The sequence below is a fragment of the Homalodisca vitripennis genome, unplaced genomic scaffold (assembly GCF_021130785.1).
Source record: "Homalodisca vitripennis isolate AUS2020 unplaced genomic scaffold, UT_GWSS_2.1 ScUCBcl_11798;HRSCAF=21202, whole genome shotgun sequence".
NCBI classification, from domain to species: domain Eukaryota; kingdom Metazoa; phylum Arthropoda; class Insecta; order Hemiptera; family Cicadellidae; genus Homalodisca; species Homalodisca vitripennis.
Window position 1 is genome coordinate 1,661 of NW_025787914.1, and position 14,493 is coordinate 16,153.

Consider the following 14,493-nt stretch of genomic DNA (forward strand, 5'->3'; position numbering starts at 1 on the left):
TATTACAGTGTAGTGTGTATAGTGTTGTAACTATTTATTATGTTATTCTATATTTATTTTAATTTTCACTGAAATATAGTAGTTACAAACAGAATTCAACAAACAATGATAAAGTAAATTGTGTTATATTACGATTGACGAAATCTATTGCATCACTGTAATGTTTAATGATGAATAAAATCTTGAATCTTGAATCTATTAACAAAATCCTTTCACCTCTCTCAAAATAGTGGATGTTTAAATTATTCCATAAAAATAACTCAATACTGATTAACGTAATCTCAAAGTATTAGAACATTTTTTACTGAACACCCTGTATTTGAGATTGAAAAATGAGGCTAGTAGGAAAAGCACTAGCTGATTTCCTGACTCACCTTCAAGCATTGACAGCATCATTGTGATCATGTCCTTCTGCAAGTTGAGCAGCTCCTTGAGCAGATCCACCTGGCTGGAATGTTTGGACAGTTTGTCTTGCATGTGGGAGAAGAGGAAAAGGAAACCTCCCACAGCATCCCACAACCTTGAATACAAAATTGGAATAATTGCCAAAGCACAAAAATGCAACAATTTATATTTAAAATTCACCTAACGCTAACTTAATTATAAGTCAAGTGAGAAAATGTTATAAATATCTGATATTTTTTAAGGAAACAGGATTTTTTTCAAGACATTACTCTGAAAGCTATGGTAGAGAAAGTATGATAATATTTAATGAAGAAGTTAATGATTTTACCAATCTTGTATCACCAGAATATATAATGTTCCTTTAAGCCTTGTCTTTAAAAACTTAAGTTGGATCTTGTCCTCCAATACTCAACTTTATTTAATTTGGAAAAAAAAAGCCAAATGATAGATAGAAACCACCTTCTGTTTTTTTTAATTGAAACAGGTTATATTTTATAATTTAATATTATAACTTTAATTTTCTCCCATTTCAGCCCCTCTGTGGGAAAAACTGGTGTTAAAGATTGACCATCTCAAAACACTTCATATTTTATTCACTCTGCTTAATTCTGCTACCAATTTGAATTTGATAATCCTTATAATTTCATCTGTCAAAAGTAAAGTTTTCTTGTGAATACTAATTACTTTACTTTTTTCTGGTTATCTAAGAAAAATATAAGAATCTTACTATTGACAGACAATTTTTTTGTATTAAAGGTTTTATAAAATTGTTTCTGTATTGTAATCTTGCATTATTATTTTCAATTTAGTTTCAACTTTCTCTTTTTTGTTAACTTTAAAATAATGTTACTTGTACTTCCTTTTCCGTATAACACTAAGATGAAGAGTTCAAAACATTCAAGTTACTGTTATTCTTAATAACAATTAATCACATTATACAGAAATATGTATGTTTTTCAGAGGCATATAACACAAATTTTACAGGGATAGACTTGTTGCAAATTATATAGCATGGATACTCATTCTTTTTGGGCAAAGTGACTGAAATTAATTCGGCCAAGTAGCCTCAGAAACATGTCACAGCCATTTGACTAAGGAAGGATTAACCTGATAATTAAAATTCAACCCACTCTACAGAATGTCTCTTTGTTTTAAGACTGTTCTTGACAATGGAAGGATTGTAAAGGAAAGAACAACTACTGGGACACTCGGTAGTTAATTGTCAACATAACTGTGAATACATAACAGCTAGACATGTAATCATATGTAATACACATAAAATGTCTTCCAGCTTGGTAACAATAACACACCTTGAATGTGCCAACGCCTGCTGGTTCTGTGTACAAGGCCCCTGGATGACTTCAGAGAGCGTGTTGAACACCTTGACTGGCCACGCCAATTGCTTTGAAGAAATTGGCTTTACCCGCCGGATCTATAAGTTCTTTGCTTGAATAGTGCCAATAGAAGTCCATAATTGACATCCTGAAACAATAGAATACAGTGTGTGAAACAGTTCTCTGTAGTGTTACATCCCTTTTTCAATGGTTGAACTTATAAAAGGAAATTTGGCGCATCCACCGATGCGAAAGCATTTCAGGATTTTCAAAATGGTTAGTTGGAGCAGGAGTTTATATCTATGTAGGGAAAATCCCAACCAAGTATAAAGGATGGCAACTGTTTAATTTCTAGAGAGTGTATATTTTCCAAAACATATTTCTATTAATAACTTTGATTTCCCCATATGACCTCATGAGGTGTTCTAACTCTCGTAACCCCCCTCCTTATTTGCCACTAACATGGGACACAGAATATCATGTTAATCTATTGATGTACGGGATATGCTATGAGGAGTTGGTGAAAAATTTTAAATTTAAACATCTTATAGGTTAAGATATGAAAGCAATTTTGAGATAATGAATGACAAGTACAATGACAAGCATAAAGTAAATAACATTTGACAAAATTGTGACAATTCAGAGAATTTTAGATTAAAAAATTATCTATATTATATATTTATGTATGATTCACAAAGCATCAAGGTAAAAGAGGTACAAAACTGAACCTAGTTACAAATAGGCTTTTTTACGACCATTATTTAGCAAAAAATAACTTTTGTGATAAGACCTCTCTTCCCTGAAGTATTTAAAAATATTCTATTGGAAAACCTTACTTATGACAGATGTTGGCTTTCACTATCCTTTATTATTTTTAGAGTTTAGTATGTTTGCATCTTCATATTCATATTAAATACTACATGAAAAATCCTTAATATTATCATGATATTGTTGCCCTTTTTTATAGTTTTTCAGACGTACTAACTGATAAATAAAAAAAAATAATAAAAATTATGTTGAAATGGTTTTTTAATTTACCTACAAAATCTGTACATATTTTTGCTTTTATTCCACTAACAGTCCTTAGAACCTACTTCATCTCAAGTCTCTATCTCCTTCTCTAATTTGTTATAGAGTTCTTTGTAGTAACGTAATACTGTTTTTGGAATTGGAGTGAGGCAACCAGATACGATAAGTTAAAACAAGGCAGGAGTACGCCACACCACATGTCACGTAACAGACTTCGCTGAGGTTGCATGCAAAATTTCAAGTTGAACTGGCTTTGTAGTTTTTTATTCATTGGTGACATGGGCGTATGTAAGGAGGGGGCTCATGGCCCCCCCTAAAATTTAGAAAGACCAACATAAAAATTGCACATAGTAGTTTGTTTTAAACTAGAACATATTTATAAGGTCTTAACGTTCAAAAATTTCCTGGAAGAAGATCCCGAGTCCCTATTTTTGAAGGCTATTTTAATACTCCATAAACCACCCAGTGTGTAAGTCCTCCCGAAATAATTTTCTATGTACACCACTGAAAACCACCACCACCACCACTGGTTATGATCAGTATTAAGTCTAGGGACATTACCTGAAGTCTCAGTAGGTAATCGACAGTGCAGATGACAACATTCACTGTTGTAGTGTTTCCAGCCTGAGTTCTCAGGTAGTTCTGCCATTCTAGAAGCAGATACAACAGATACAGATACAGATACAGATACAGATATACTTTATTCATGATCATTAAGAACAGAATATGTGTCAAATCAAATGTACAGAGAATAAACATATAAAATACAAGTCAAGCATCGGTATTTTGTCTTCTTGCAGCTTCAAAGTACTCCTTGAGGTTGTAGAAAGGATTTTGTTCAAGCCACTGTTGAAGCTGGTGTTTCAGGGTCCTTCCTCTAAGACCTTCGAATTGTCTTGGTAGGGAGTTGAATAGTTGACGTCCAATGTAAGATGGTTTTTTTGTATAGAATGTGGTGCGGTGGGTTGGCAGATAGTAGTTTCTTGCTTGTCGAGTACTGTAGCTATGGATGGCATCACATCTAGGTAGATCAAGGTTGTCAACATGAAGAGTAACAGCTTCAATGTATAATGCCACCACTGTCCGTATTTTGAGAGCTTTAAATGCTTCACGGCAGCTCTCCCTTGGTTGTAGATTAGCCAGGATTCGTATGGCTCTTTTTTGTAATACTAAAACCCTTTTGAGGTTTCCTTCAGATGTGCCTCCCCATAGGACTAGACCATATCGAATGTGGGCTTCAACTAGTGCATAGTAGGCTGTTCTAGCGATGTTCAGGCCTCCCAACATTTGCATACGTCTGACTACGTATATCCCTGTCCCAATCTGGCTACAAAGTTTGTTGATGTGGACTTGTCCAAGCTAGATCAGAGTCTATTGTCATTCCTAATAGTCGTGCTTCCTGTTCCAATTTTATGTTGGGTACATGTGGTACAGGTTCTGTCCTACGGCTAAAATTTAATTGTATGGACTTTTTAGGATTTATTTTTAGGTCATTTTTGTCAGCATATTCAATTGCTTTGTTAAGGGTTGTGTTTATGTCATCAGAAAGGTCTTGAGATAGTTTATTTTTCACTATTACAGTAGTATCGTCAGCATACATGACACATTTGTTCTCAGTGCTGTCATTTATGAATTTAGGAAAGTCATTAGTTAAAAGGGATGAACAAGACTGGACCAAGAATTGATCCTTGAGGTACACCCCTTTTGACTGGCAGTGGCTTTGATGTAACTGAGCTTTTTATGTTGTTTTGAATTTGCTGTACTTCCACTCTTTGAGTCCGGCCTATGAAATAGGTCTTAAACCAATCCAATTCTCTGTGTGCCACTCCAAGAGATTCGAGCTTCTGTAGTATTAACTCATGTCCAAGGCAGTCAAATGCTTTCGAATAGTCGAGGAGAATTGCTGATACATAATTTGAGTCTTCTAGCTGGTCAATAATATATTCAGTTATATCTGTTAAGGCAGTGATTGTAGACCTACCCTCAAGGAAACCGTGCTGATTGTTGGTAATGAGACTGTGGTTTTTAAGATGAGACATCAGCTGAGAAAGTACTATTTTTTCAAATATTTTTGCAAAAGTTGAGATGTTTGATATTGGTCTGAAGTTGGCAATATCTGTCTTGGATCCTGATTTATGCTTAGGAAAGATTCTTGATTGTTTTATAGGGATGAAGGGGAATTTTCCCTGTACTAAAGATTTATTTATTAGGTAGGTCAGCGGCACAACAAGTTCCAGGGCACAGTGTTTTACAAAATTTAGCTGGAATTTCATCTATTCCACAGGATAGTGATGGTTTCAAGGAATGTATTACATCTATAACTGTTGTAGGTGTGATTTCGGTAAAATGAAACATACAAGTATGTTGACTAGGAGGAGTTTTAGGTGATATGAGGTTTTTAGAGCTTTGAGGTTTTTGTAAGGTTTTGTCTGCTATTTCAGAAAAGAAGGTGTTGAAGTAGGATGCTAGTTTATCAGGTTGGTTTTCTGGTTTTCCGTTAATATCTATAGTCATCAATTCCATATCTGTTGTCTTCTTATTTTTCCTTTCTGAATTGATAACTTTCCCACAGAGCTCGGGACTTGTTATGTGCAGAGTCAATGTATTCTGTAGTAGAATTTTGTCTAAGTTTCCTTAAATGTAAGTCATAATTTTGCTTTCTTTGAATCATGTCAAGTTTGTCTTCTGGTTTCCCTGAAATCCTAAACTTGTTTAATGCTTCTAGGTAGCTCTGTTTTAGTCGGTTTGCTAACTGATCGAATATAGTTTTGGGCTTGTGATTTGCTTTTGATCTTGATTTTTTTCTTTGGGCATATTTCTTCAAGAGTACCTCTGATTATTCTTTGGAAGTTGTTATAAGAAATGTCAATATCAGCACTGCTGTATACAGTAATCCAATCTTCTTGTTGAAGGATTCGCTTTAGGGAGTTTAAGTTGTCCTGAGAGTAATTTCTCTTATATATTGAGGGCAGAGTTATCTTGTTTTCTGATATGTAAGTTAAGGTAAGTGTTTGCGCAGTATGGTCAGAGAGTCCTGTTTCAGAAACCGAGAATTGGATTAGCTGGTCATCTATATTAGTACAAATACAATCTATTGAAGTAGGAAGTCATGGCCGTAATTCTAGTTGCAGGTAAGGGGAGTCTTCTTATATTATGGGTCAGTAATTCCTCTTCAAGTCTTCTGGTGTCCGCATGGTCAACATCCAGTCTATCAATATTTATGTCCCCCATAACAATTACTGATTTTGATTGTGTTTGCGCATAGTCAAGAATATTAGATATTGATTCTATTGATGACTCTGCTGGACCTCCTGGTGATCTATAAATTCCTAGTAGGTAAAACAGGTGGTTACCACAATTTACAGAGATCATGGCTGCTTCACATACAAATTGTCTACAGAGACTCGAAACATCTATATTCGTTGTTTTTCATTTCTGTTAAAACATTCTTGAAGATGGCTACTCCTCCCAATTTCTGTTCTTCTCTACTGAAGTTTGCTAACAGTGAGTATCCAGTTATATTAGTATTTCTCAGTTTTGATGAATTTAATCCATGTTTCAGTCAGAATTAAGAGAGATGGTTTAGTTTCTTGTAGGAGTTGGGTTAAATGTTCTGTTTTATTTAGCCAAGCCTCTAATGTTTTGGTGAAGAACTGTTATGACCTTCTTAAGTTTGCCCGGTTTTGATTTTGAAATATTCTGCTTTTGTAAACGGACATGGGGTGTTATGGTTTCTTCTAAAAAAGAATGTTGGTGTGAATTGATAAAAGGGATTTGGATGTCTTCTAAGATAGTTTTCTTATGAGTATCAGTATTTTTTAGGTTTTGTTGTCCAAGAAGTGTTTTATAAAAGTCAATATTTTCTGTAAAAAAATTGTTCATGTGTTTGTCCAGTTTTCAAGATCCTGGCTGTAATTGGAGGTTTTATATTAATTTGTATTTTGGGCAATGTCCATACTTGATAGGTGCTCTGTTTTTGTGACGGGGTTTGACTATCTCCCCCACTCTTCCCTATTAGCTGGTCAGTTGTTACTTGGGCTAAGCCTTGTGTCGTCACTTGATAGGTGCTCAGTTTTGGGGTTTGCAGTTTTCTCCTGGAGTCTTTGGACAATGATTTATTAGCATTTTCGTCTGCTGGGGGTATGCAAGGCTGTATATGGTCCGACCCCAGTGGTGTTTGTTTGTTTCGTGTGTTGTATGCAGAGTTGATAAAGATTCTTGATTTCTGCAGTTGTGATCCATGTCTTTGTCGCTTGGGGATTTTTTCAACATCAACGGTTTGTGTACGGTGAATTTTTACTTCTGAGGATTTGATTACTTCTTCAGTTTGGATTTCTGCAATTTCAAATCCAGAGATATCCGTTCTGTTTTTTGATTTAGGTTTATTCCCTGAGAAGTTCTGTTTTCTCTTTTTGAGCACTGGGTAGGATCCATCAGAGTACTGGTGTATTATGGGTTTGGACTACAATAATCTCAGAGTGTGTGCAAGTCAATGAGGTCGACTCCTTGTTAGATTGGGCAGCAGATAGCAACGAGCTGAGTGGCTGACCGTGTTTGATTTCAGGGACATATTTTGCAGTGGCTTCCTTTGCTACAGGGGTCTGAGAGCTGTTTGGTTCATCAATCTCATTGAGTGTCACACTGATGAGTTCTGAATTAGCAGTTGATTGTGTGGATAGAGTTTTAGTTTGGTTATCTGATATTTGTGGGATTTGGTTAAGTTTCTCCCCACTTTCTTTTTCTGTAAGTTCTTCGTTTAGAAATGAAACTTCTTCAGAAAGATTTTCATCACCTTCACCTTTATTTAAGTGTGGCTCAGAGTTAAGAGCCAAGGTGAGCTCTAAAAATTCAATCCTTTCCATCAGTTCAATATTGCACCTTTCCAGATTTTCTTTTTCTAACTGCAGTTTTTTAACATTAGTATCTTCTTCTCTGTACAGATTTATTGTTTCCCTCAAGGATTTAATTTCTCTCTTTAGTTTTTCTATGGTATCTGTCTGCATTTTTGACATTTTGTCATTGATTTCTGATGCCTGTTGGTATTCCTCTTTGGTGGTTTTTAAGGGGAGGAGCAGGCAAGGTTCAAGTGTTCTTCATAGTATAGCTTATTCTTGTTAGCGACATCTTCTAAGCTTTTTATCTTACTTTCATACGCACTTTGATCCTTTTCTGTTTGTTCCTCAAAATCTTCTAGCATTTGTTCTTTGTCTTTAAATTTTTTTGAGAAAGATGGGATTTTTCTATGCTGAAATCCTTTTTCAGGTTATTAAGTAGTTGATTGAAGGTTTTCTATTTGCTCCTCTGAGGCTTTTAGTTTATCTTCTAATTCTGATTGAAGAATGAAATATTTCTCGTTAAGGTCAGAAATCTGTTGTTTTAAGCTATTATTCTCGCCAAGTAGCAAAGTTCCTGCTTTCTGCAGCAAGACTTAGGGAGGTTTCCAAGTCCTGGTTTTCGTTTATAGTTAGGTTTAAAATTTTTTCCTTTAACTCTTGTTCACTGCATTCATAATTTGTTTTTGAATCATGGGAGTGTAACTCCAATTTTGTATCTGTCAATAGTGATTTTTTTGCTTCATCTAGTGCCTTTTGAAAGTCAGGCTTTAAGCTTTGATTTTTTTGGAATTTCATTTTCAAGAAAGTTATAAAAAGGGAAAAATTTCTTTCTCACTACATATAGCTGTTTGGTGAGTACCATAGAAAACTATGTGAAATCTTATTCGAGTTTTTAGTTTTTCTATTTACAAATGTTTACAAGTAAACAATGAAGTCAATGTTTCAAAAGTTTTGTTTTAAAACATCTTAAAGATAGATCTTAATAAGAACACACAAAAAAACACCAAAGAGTATGGCTGCATAGGTATTTATTTATTAGGATCTAACTTACAGAAAAATGAAAATGAATACTAGAAACGATATCTTTTGGTTCTAAATAACTGTAATTGATCTGCTTACAAAATACTCTTTTTCTCCTCCAGAAAAAAATTACTTTACCTCTTAAAATGAGGTAATATAATAAATAAAAACTTTAAATGTTAAATAAAACAAAATTCACATCTAACATTTAAAATAAGCATTTCTCATCCTTCTATTAATAAGTGATATTTCATACCAACACCTCATACCAGTTACCTTGGAAAATAAAAATTAACTTTTTCATATTGTTTGTAGTTAGAAGGTTTACACCGCTTAAATTTTTATTGCCATATGGATTCAGTTAAAATTTTTGGAAAAGAGATGCTGCACAAGTTGAATTATCAAACTGGTATTAGCTTTTATCCACAATAAATATTAGTAAATTAATTTTTTTACTTTTTAAAAAGCAACCTGTTGCTTTTTACCTCAGAAATAGAGAACCGAACAAGACTTACCCAAATTATGCCCTTCACAGGTGAGCTGGATGAAACGGCAACAGAGTGCAGGTGAACTCAGCGTTCATGCATGTTCTTCTCTCCAGCCGCCTCCTTCCGAACCAACACCCAGGACCCTCGGCCTTTCGTGTTGCGTTTCAAACGCATCCAGATCCAACACACTGGCAACATACAGGCATGAAACTTCTCTCCAGAAAAATATCATGCATTTACTCTCATACATTTGTATACTGGCCAAAAACTTGATCGTTGATTATTGATTTTCATAGGGTGATACATTATTATTGATGTTTTAAATTGAGAGTGACTCTCTATGGGGATTTTAACCTGATCTTATTTAAGTTTAGTATTCATGATGGATAATTTACTGCTTTAAAAAATCAATAACTTACTACAAAATAAATGAATTTCATCATTTATAAAGCTTGGGTTTATGACTTTTATTAATACATAAATAAAACATGATCTGCCTTTCTAATGATCACAAAGATTGTAAAACTGATTTCAAGTTCTTTTAAAGATTCCTTTTTTCGTCAGATTCTGGAGAAAAGTATCAGTGCTATTATCTGGATTTCAATAAATAAAAAATTCATAATCACACAACTTTATTACTTAAACAAGCACAAACAATAACACCTATTAATTGGTTTTATTACATAGTAAACGGGCAGTGCTAGACATTAAATACTAGATATAACCAGTGGTGTAACTAGAACTTGTCTTTGGGAGGTGGGAGGGGGAGAATAAATCTGATTAAAGAAACATCACACAGAGTACTATGGAATAATTCAGAATAAATCTACATTTGTACTGATAATAAATTAAAAATGAATTAATTATAGGAGTAATTTCAAGGTAAAACATTCAACTTCTTTATTTCAGACAAGTTAAATTGATGTTATATGAATATTTTATTTATCATTAGGGCTGGGAGGTTCTATTCCAATCATTCCCATCCTTGTAGTTACACCACTGGGTGTAGCTAATATTGTTGGGATAGAATTTGCAACGCTTAAGTTTGATTTAAAAGCTCTTAAGGATGGTTTCCCAGAGTACATTGAAAAAAATAAAAGTTATTTGATTATATTCACGTAGTAAGATTACAAACTTTTTTATTTCATGACTAGAGTGTGATTAAATACAATTGTGTATATTTAGAAAAATAAAATATTCTAAACAGTTTGTACACCATTAATTTGTAAATGTAACATAAGTACAAAATTAAGTAGAAAGTAATTATAATTGTACCTGCATGAATTCATCAGACCAGCAATTGAAGTAAAGAAGCCAACATCCTTTTTCTCCTTTAAGTGATTCAGCATTCCCTACAAAATATAATAATTTTTTACTATAAAATTAACGATAACAAGCTTTTTATATTCTTGTTCTTAGGCTTTCGTGATAGGTGTCATAAATAACGTCAATGTCTTCCGGTTAACACTGTGTCAAAACATTACTTAAATAATTATCTTCTTGAAATATTTCAGCCTCAATGTAGAGAGCCATCTTCAATCAACAGATGTAAAAACTGAAACTACCAATAATAAACAGTAGTCTGTACAGGTGAGTTGAAGGAACGGAGCTTTCTTGTGATTGGCTCCAGTTTAACCAACAACCAGCCATGACCAAGATGGCTTCCTTATCACTGGTTGCCAACTTTTGGACAATTTAATGCTAATTTTATTGTTGAAGTAATTTTTTGTTCATGATTATTTCTAAAGTTTCTCTTATCCCTATTGGATAAATAATAGTAATTTTCATAAGTACTTTTATTTATTTATATACATATACATTTATTTTATTATACATATACATATTTATTCATATACATAAATTTATTTCGTCAAACTCTAAATTGCATGTTTGGTCTTGAAATGAAACTAAGTTCTAATATGGCAGATTTGTATATTTCTTGATGTTTTGTGTGTCTAATATGTTCACTCACTCATGCGAATACTTAACTTTTTGGCCTCCCAATGTAGACTGAACGCAATGGCTCTCCACAGTGAGGTTGAAATATTTAAGCGAAAAAATCGTGTAAGCAATATTTTTAAAATGATGTGAACCAGATTACTTTGATGTTAGTTTTTTTTGAAACAGTAATCTCTCTTTTTACTGTACATTTATTATCTCCATCATTCCATTAAACTCAGGAAGTAAGCCATGTGTATGATCTTATTGCTGCCATACTCAATCAAAGTATTATAAGAAATTATATTTACTTTCATATCTATATTCACTTTCATCCTTTCCATCTTAAATTAGGGTTAAGTGAAAAAAAAGGAAGGTGATAGGAAGAGATTGTAAAATTCAGAGACAACAAAATTTTATTAGCTTAACCTAATCTAATCTCTAGATTTAAGATAAACAAACAAAAGGTAACTGACTACTTCGAATCGTGTATACTAAAAAATCAATTAAAAACAAATAGAAGATAGTACGACAATAATTCATTCTTTTTTTGCCTGGAATGGTAATTAAGCTATAAAGTAGGCTGATTATTGAAGGTAACTGACTCTGGTAATATATTGATATGAGCAGGATTGTTGATGCAGCAACTGAATTTATTGTAAACTTAGCTATTCAATATCGCGGAGATTTTGCATTTAAATAACTCCTAATCCAAACCTATAAAACTTTTGATTCATCAATTTTAAACTGTGTAAATATGTTCCCCCTCTTCCACTTGGTGCAATCCCTTGTTACAAACCTAAAGCACTTCAAAGACAAGTTTTTTAAAAGAGTGCAAGGTTACCATCTGAATGTCAATGTTTCCACCGCGGAGGATGGAGATGCCAAGCTGCAGTGTCTTCATTACCATGTCACAATGGGTACACCCTTACACGCAGAGATGTGTAGCAAGGTCATCTCAGCGACTCCACGGTTTGCCAGCCTGGCCTGGTGGAAACAGCAACTTCTGCTTCTCCATTTCTTGTTCCTAAAAAAAATTTGTTTAATTTTACTTTAATGTATAAGATTAAATTAAAGTTTGTTGCATTAATCAACTGTAGACAGTCTTACCTGATTCTGTCATGCAAAAAAAAATAAACACATTTCTGACAACAGATAGTAATGTTTGAAAGGCTTTTACACCACACCTTGTTAATGAACTTTTATATGTAGCTCATGTGTACATTACATAATACGAGATAACAAAGTACCGGGTGTTTATAAATGAATATCGGAGTATTATCACTTTGTAGTTTATTTCACATATAACTTAAATTATAATTAATACATCAAATCAAAGAGTAACTCAAACAGTTTTGTTTGTTGTCACCAGTGCACATGCAGTGATTCCTCCGTCAATCCGTTAGAAAGTGCTAATAGCAAAAACGGCGACTCGTGATCAGAAGGCTATTTTGTGTTCTGCGGTTTGCAAAGACTGAATCTGTTGTAACTGTGCAACGTGTGTTCCAGATAAAGTTTCGGTTGTGATCCTCTAAGTGATAACATCCATAGATAGTATCATCCAGTTTTGAAGATACTGGATGCTTTAGCAAAGGGAAGATACAGGATGACCAACAGTTTAGTGAAGAGAGTTGTTTGAGCAAGTTAGAGAGACTTTCACATGAAGGCCCACAGAAATCAGTTCAGAAGACTAGTAGTGAAGTCGCAATTCCAGTTGACGATTGTTTGGATAGTTTTACAGAAACTCTTACAACAAATTCCTTATCACTTGCAGTTGTTACAGGCTCTAAAACCTGCAGGCTATGGTTTACGTTCCAATTTTGAAAACAAAATGTTGCATGACAATGAGGATTTTCTGGATCATGCCATTTTCAGGGATGGATCAACATTTCACATCAGTGGACATGTAAACAATGTCCTCAGAAAACTCTCATAAGATGGTACAAATTACAGCAAGACTCCCCTAAATTGAATTTTTTTTGTTACATTATCTAGACAGAAAGTTCACAGGACCTTTTCTTTTGGAGAAGGAACTGTAAACTGATATTTCTTATTTTGATGCTCTAGAACTATGGCTATTTCCTCAATTGGAAGAGGACGAACTACAGAACTTCATTTGGCAGCAAGATGGTGCACCACTTCACTGGCGTACCTCAGTTCAAGATTGGTTGAACGTCACACTGTACCCACCACTGGATTAGCTGTGAGGCCTAATGACAGGACTTGTTTTGCATGGCCTCCACGTTCACACAAACCTGACGGCCATGTGATTTCTACTTTTGGGGATTCAAAAAGAATTGTATGCATGTGCCTCCGCTACCAGCTGACCTACCTGATTTAAGGAACAGGAATCAAGCAGCTGGTGCAACAATCACTCTAGACACATTGATCAACGTTTTGGAAGAACTCAGCTATAGACTTGATGTGTACCATGTGTCAAATGGAACTCAAATTGAACACTTGGAAGTTTGTAGGAATAAACTATTATTTGAGTTGCTCTTTAAAGTTCGTGTATTAATAATACTTTTAAGTTTTAAATTTAAAATACTAAAATCTTAAAGGTGTTTAAACCCAGACATTTCATTTATAACACCCAGTATTATAATTTAGCAGTTTAATACTTACACAGTTTACGTTTAGTTTAGGAGTGTTTTTAAAACGTTTAAAAAAACAAAGTTGGATTTTGATAAAGTAATCACTCACCATTAATACATCCATAGGTGTTCTAATTGTCCTTTTACGGGAATGCAAGACATGCTGACAAAATTTATGGTAGTCAAGTTTTTTTAGTTTTGTACAGTTACTACTATGAGGAAAACTACTCTCATTTTTAATGTATGAATGAATACAGTTTTAACAATGACATTAGTAACATTTTAAACTAAATTATATATTAAAATTTTAAGCAATTACTTATATTTCCCTCAACACGAATGTTATACATCAAAGACACAAGATGAAGTTTAGTGATATGTTATTTTAACTTACATGAATGGAAGCTTGCCCCTCCCCTTCTCCTCCTTCCTCCTCATCACCACCTTCTTCTTCTTCCTCTCCACAGGATCTGAACAATAAGGCATTTTAAATACCTGAACAAGTTATTAAATAAATCTATTTTTACTGATAAACCTTACTAGATACTCCAGACGTCTTCTTACTGCAGTAAAAAACTGAAGTTTTGCTCAAGCATTGTAAATGGTTAAGGACTGTCCTGGAAAGAGATAAATTTAAAAACTATTTTGCCTAAAAAATCATTAGATAGTATTGTAATAACACTAGCCTCATATGACTGGGATAAATTCATGACCCAGCTTAAACAATGTGATGCAGTTACATTTTTTCAATAATTTTTTTCAACCATTAAAAATGTATTATTTTATTTAAAAAAAAAACTAAAAAAATCAAATGGAAAAAATTATAATATATCAGGAAATGAGTGGTATA

At 33.7% G+C, this 14,493-nt stretch overlaps 1 pseudogene; it reads right to left on the reverse strand.

Moving 5' to 3' along the window:
* Window positions 1-374: 374 nt before the first annotated feature.
* Window positions 375-14,113, reverse strand: LOC124374965 (annotated as a pseudogene).
* Window positions 14,114-14,493: the final 380 nt, after the last annotated feature.